A 6,160-nucleotide genomic window follows, 5' to 3' on the forward strand; every position below is an offset into this window, starting at 1 on the left:
TACTGTTGCCATGATTGCGTTCAAAGCGCCGCAATGCCCCACTAATCCTCCTCAATTCTTGTGTTTGCAGGCGCTGACCCCGTAGAAGTGCTGCCTCGGTTGGTGATGTGGAGGCATTCCCTGACTCTGCCTGCCGCCCTGATGTTGATGTTTCACGTCACCTGCGAAGCGGTGGAGGCCCTGTGTTGTCTCCCGTGGCACTCTGGCTCGTACCTGGTGCAGGCTCACACACCACTACTGCAACAGGTGTTTCCTGAGGGGACATGGTGTTGGTGGTGCAGGTAGCAGTGGTGGCTGGTCCTGTTCCCTCATGTGCCTGCTGGCTGACCAGTGGCCACTGGCTGCTTGGGCTGGTGGAGGTGTCTTGTGGGAGACCTGTGGGACATAGGGAACACACTGTCAGTATCTACTATCTGTTATCAACTTCCTAATAAACTATTGCCTATGAACTGCCTACTTGACCACATTGGCCATAATGCATCATTCTGGTGTTTGCTACTCTGAAATGGAGCTATTTTAGTTGTGCATGCTCCTTTGTACAAGGTGGGTGGGAGAATGGCATTAATGAGGGTACATGCATGTCACATGATACTCACCGGTTGATGGTCCTGCCTCAGAGGTGTCCAGATCTCCCATCCCGCTTACAGCCTCAGGCTCTAGGGTCTCTTCTACCCTTTCCTCCAGGGGTGTGGGTGGTGGTACTGTCGATGGTCCCCCTCCTGTGCCTCTCATCTCCCGAAGCTGCTCTGCCACCCTCTCCTTGGTCCGGGAGCGCAGGTCGTACCACCTTTTTTAAAATTCTTCCACACTCCGGTGGCTGACCCCCAGGGAGTTGACTTTATCCTGGATCTCCTGCCAGAGTCTTCTCTTCTCTGTCTCTGGCACGGTGAGGGCTGACCTGCCAAACAACTGGTCATGGTGCTGACAGCACTCCTCTGTCAGCACCTCCAATTCTTTTTCAGCAAACTTACGTTTCCTCTTCCTTGGGTTTTCAGCCATGGTTGCAGGAGCTCTATTTGTTTGCTGTACTGAAGTAGAAATGGGTATGGTCCTCCCTCCTCCCAGGTGTATTTGTAAACTTCCTGGCTGTGATGTCATCATCATGTGCCAGGAAGTGTTTTCCAGAGTGTTCTGCAGCACCTGCATAAAATTTTCGGCACAGTCGCAATTTGGACACCCACTCGCAAATTGCGTGTCCGTTTTTTGCGCGGTCGCAAAAAGCGACCTCGCAAACAGCGGACTCGCTATCTGCGGTGCGACTCCGTGTGCGAGTCGCAAAGTGTCCTCGCATTTTCTACCTGCATTGCAGTTAGAGAGTCGGAAATTGCGAGTCGCAAAGAATCGCAATTTGCGAGTCGCTAATTTTTCCCTACCTACATCTGGCCCTTAATCCTTAGAAAACAGTACCTGGTTAGCGTCAAAAATAAAGCCACACAGGCGAGCGTGCATCGGAAAAGGGAAGCAGTGCATTGATTCCTTACTCGCAAGTGAGGCCATGCATAGTTTCCTTCTCTGGTCGGGTCGCCGATGCATACATTTTCTCCCTTGCAAGAGAGTGATGCGTCGATTTCCATATGGGGCATCTCGGATCCACACAAAGTCGGGTTGATTTGGACGCCCAGGGACAATGCATGGAAAATCCAGTCGCATGGTATCAGAAAACCGCGCTGCAGGGTGTTTGCGCTGTTATCAGCCTCCGTAAGTGGGTGTTGTGCGTTGTTCCTCCAGCCGCAATGCGTTGATCTCCCAGCCACGATGCAAGTGGAGCGTCTATTTTAGCAGCGAAGCTGGCGGCACATTGTTTATCAGCCATGTTGCGGTAGGTGCATAGAAAATTTCCCAGCGCGGCGTTCTGTGCATGGATTTTCAGCTCTTGTCTGCCTACTTCACTTTTCAAGAGCCCAGGGACTAGATAGAGCACCACTTGCCAGGTCAGGAGTCTCAGCAGAGAGTCCAGGTGCTGGCAGGGGACGTCTTTCATAGCCCTGAGACTTCTACAACAGGAGGCTAGCTCAATTCAAGCCCTTGAAGATTCTTCTCAAGCAGGAATGCACAACAAAGTCCAGTCTTTGTCCCCTTTCACAGGCAAAAGCAGCAACTGCAGGTTATCCCAACAAGACACAATCACAGGCAGGGGCAGCACTTCTCCTCAGCTCTTCTCCTTGGCAGAGGTTCCTCTTGAATCCAGAAGTGATCTATTTTTCAGTGGTTTGGGGTCCACTACTTATACTCCTTTCTGCCTTTGAAGTAGTCAAAATTCAAAGGAAAGCCTCTCTTGTTTGTAAGATCCTGCCTTCCCCAGGCCAGGCCCCAGACAGACACCAGGAGGTTGGAGACTGCATTGTGTGAGGGCATGCACAGCCCTTTCAGGTGTGAGTGACCACTCCTCCCCTCCGTCCCAGCATGGGTGGTTCATCGGGATATGCAGGCTACACCCCTGCTCCCTTTGTGTCACTGTCTAGAGGAGAGGTTTAAATAGCCCAACTGTCAAACTGACCCAGACAGGGAATCCACAAACAGGCAGAGTCACAAAATGGTTTAAGCAAGAAAGGGCTAGATGTATCAAGAATCCACTTTGCGATTCTCTAATAGCAATTTTTAAGAAATCGCTATTTCAGAGTCACAAAATGGTATGTATCATATTTGCGATTCGGTAATAGTGATTTCTTAAAACTAGCAAATGCTTTTACTGAGTTGCAAATAGCGATTCTGAGCCCATTCGCACCTATGGGCCTGTAAGCCCATATTTGCGAATTTTTTGCATTTCCCAAATTGCGAATTCCTAACTGGAATTCGCAATTTGGGAAATGCAAAATCCCAGGGTGCTGGGGGCCTAAGGCCCCCTCTGCTGCACCCCAAAAAAATATTTAAGGACATGTAAGGCACACACATGCGTTACATGTCAATTTTAAAAATGCATTTTTTTAATTTGCACATGGTTACCACCAAGTTGTATTTGGTGGGAATTGCGATTCCTTAATGCCCAATTCTCATTAAGGAAAAGCTTGATACATGTGCTTAAGAAATCGCAAATAAGGATTCCTTATTTGCAATTTCTCATTTAGAGAATCGCAATTTGTGATTCTCTAAATGGGGTTGCAATTTTAAGGAATCGCTATTTTAGCGATTCCTTACAATGGCATAGCGAATGCCTTTCATACATAATGAAAGGCATTTTTGCATTCGCAAACGGCCATTCCCACCATTTGCGAATGCAAAAACGCTTGATACATCTGGCCCAAAATGCCTACTTTCTAAAAGTAGCACTTTCACACACACAATTTAAAAGCAACCTTTACCAAACGATGTATTTTTAAATTGTGAGTTCAGAGACCCTAAACTGCAAATTTCTATCTGCTCCCAAAAGGAATTTGCACTTTAATAATATTTAAAGGCAGCCCCCATGTTAACCTATGAGAGAGATAGGCCTTGCAACAGTGAAGACTGAATTTAGCAGTATTTCACTGCTAGGACATGTAACACACATCAGTACATGTTCCACCTTTAACATACAATTGCACCCTGCCCATGGGGCTACCTAGGGCATACTTTAGGGGTGCCTAACATGTAAGAAAAGGGAAGGATTAGGCCTGGCAAGTGGGTACACTTGCCAAGTCGAATTGGCAGTTTAAAACTGTACCTATAGACACTGCAGTGACAGGTCTGAGCCATGTATACAGGGCTACTAATGTGGGTGGCACAACCAGTGCTGCAGGCCCGCTAGTAGTATATGATTTACAGGCCCTGGGCACCTCTAGTGCACTGTAGTAGGGACTTACTAGTAAATCCGATTTATGCCAATCATGGAAAGCCAATTACACATACATTTTACATAAGAGCACTTGCACTTTAGCACTGGAGAGCAGTGGCAAAGTGCTGTGAGTGTCAAAAACAGCAAAAACAGAGTCCAGCACACATCAACAACCTGGGAAACAGAGGCAAAAAGTAAGGGGAGACCACGCCAAGGATTCAAAGTCTAACACTGGGTATAAGTAAAAACCTACCCTTTCCACCCACAACAGGCCCACCTCTCTCCACAAACAAATAAATACATTTCCCTAATGTCCAAAGTAAGTCCAACAAATTCCTCCTTTGCCCCAACAGCCCTTCCAAAATCCCACCCTCTCCACCCACAACAAAAGTCCCTCTCATCAAAGAAAGTATATTAAAAAAAGGGCTTAGAGGGCATCTAGCCAGGCATAAAGTCCTGCCACCTCTTGGGGAAGCAGCGCCAGCTTCTGCAGAAAGTGGGGGGTATGGAGTCTGTGGATGATAGAGGGGCAACAGTAGCGGTGGCACTGGTGTGGCTGGGGTGGAGGTGCTGGTGGCTGGCCAGAAGGATAGACTGGGGGAAGTGGCACATGCCTCTAACTCCTTCTCCTCCAAAGCCACCAGCCAGCGATATGCAGCCTGGATGGTCTCCATCCAGTGACACCACAGCTGGGTGGTTATCTCCTGTCACGGTGGTGGATCAGCAGTAGTAGCTATATCAAGGAAGACAAAAAAAGAAAACAAAACACAAATTGTAAATAATGCTCAGCGCAAACACTTGTTTATCTAGTAGCACATTATCCGAATGGTGCAAGTCCTCTAGGGCCCCTGGAATTGTCAATGTGATTAGTCACAAGCCTATACCACTAGAATAAAAGTAATCTTTTCATTTTAAAGGATTTACAGACACTTTGGCCCTCATTACGAGTTTGGCGGTCACAGGACCGCCATATTGGAGGTGGCGGTCGGACCGCCATATTATGACAATGGCAGAATTCCCAACAGAATACAGCAAAAGCACTGTCGGCACAGCCAGTCAATCAATCAATCAATCAAACAAATTTCTTAAGCACACTACTCACCCAGTAGGGTCTCAAGGCGTTGGGGCTGGGGGGTGGGTTACTGCTCAAAAAGCCTTGTTTTGAGATTCTTTCTGAAGGTTAGGAGGTCCCGAGTCTTGTGTAAGTTGGTGGGGAGGGAGTTCCAGGTTTTGGCAGCGAGGTGGGAGAAGGATCTGCCACCGGAGGTGGTGCGTTGGATGCGGGGGAGTGTAGCGAGGGTGAGGTCGGCAGAGAGGAGCTGTCCAGTTGGTTTGTGGAAGTTGATTTGTTTGTTGAGGTAGGCCGGTCCGGTGTTGTGGAGGGCTTTGTGAGCATGGACAAGGATTTTAAAAATGATCCTTTCATTGATGGGCAGCCAGGGTAGGGATCTGAGGTGGGCGGAGATGTGTTCGTAGCGAGGGAGGTTGAGGATGAGACGTGCGGCTGCATTCTAGATGTGCTGGAGTTTTCTTTGAAGCTTGACTGCGGTCCCTGCATAGAGGGCGTTGCCGTAGTCCAGTCTGCTGCTTATAAGGGCGTGGGTGACTGTTCTTCTTATTTCTATAGGAATCCATTTGAAAGTCTTGTGTAGCATGCGGAGGGTGTTGAAGCAGGAGGATGATATGATGTTGATTTTCTGAGTCATGGAGAGAGATGAGTCCAGTATGATGCCGAGATTGCATGCATGGGTGGTGGGTGCTGGGGGTGGTCCAAGGGTGGTGGGCCGCCAAGAGTTGTTCCATGCTGTTGTGTTGGGCCCGAAGATGATTATCTCGTTTTTTTCTGAGTTCAATTTGAGGTGGCTTGCTGTCATACAGTTAGCGATGGCGAGGAGTCCGGCGTGTAGGTTATTCTTGACGGTAGATGGGTTCCTCGTGAAGGAGATGATGAGCTGGGTGTCGTCAGCGTATGAAATGATGGTGAGGCCATGGGGCGGATGATGTTGGCGAGTGGAGCCATTGAAAAAGGTGGGGCTGAGGGAGGATCCTTGGGGGACCCCACAAATGGTCTTGGTGGCTGTAGACCGGATAGGAAGGAGGCAAACTCTTTGGGTTCTTTCGGAGAGGAAGGAGGTGAGCCAGTCCAGGACTTTGTGGCGAATTCCGGCGTCGAAGAGGCGTGTGCCAAGGGTTTGGTGGCATACGGTGTCGAAAGCTGCGGAGAGGTCTAGGAGGATGAGGGCAACGGTTTTGCCCTTGTCCAATCTAGTCGTGGTGTCGTCTGTACAGGCGATGAGGGCAGTCTTGGTACTGTGTTTTTTGCGGAATCCAGACTGGGAGACGTTGAGTATGTTGTTGTCTTCTAGGAAGCGAGACAGTTGTATGTTTACTATTTTCTCTGTGACCTTT

The sequence above is a fragment of the Pleurodeles waltl genome, chromosome 5, assembly GCF_031143425.1.
Source record: "Pleurodeles waltl isolate 20211129_DDA chromosome 5, aPleWal1.hap1.20221129, whole genome shotgun sequence".
Lineage (NCBI taxonomy): Eukaryota > Metazoa > Chordata > Amphibia > Caudata > Salamandridae > Pleurodeles > Pleurodeles waltl.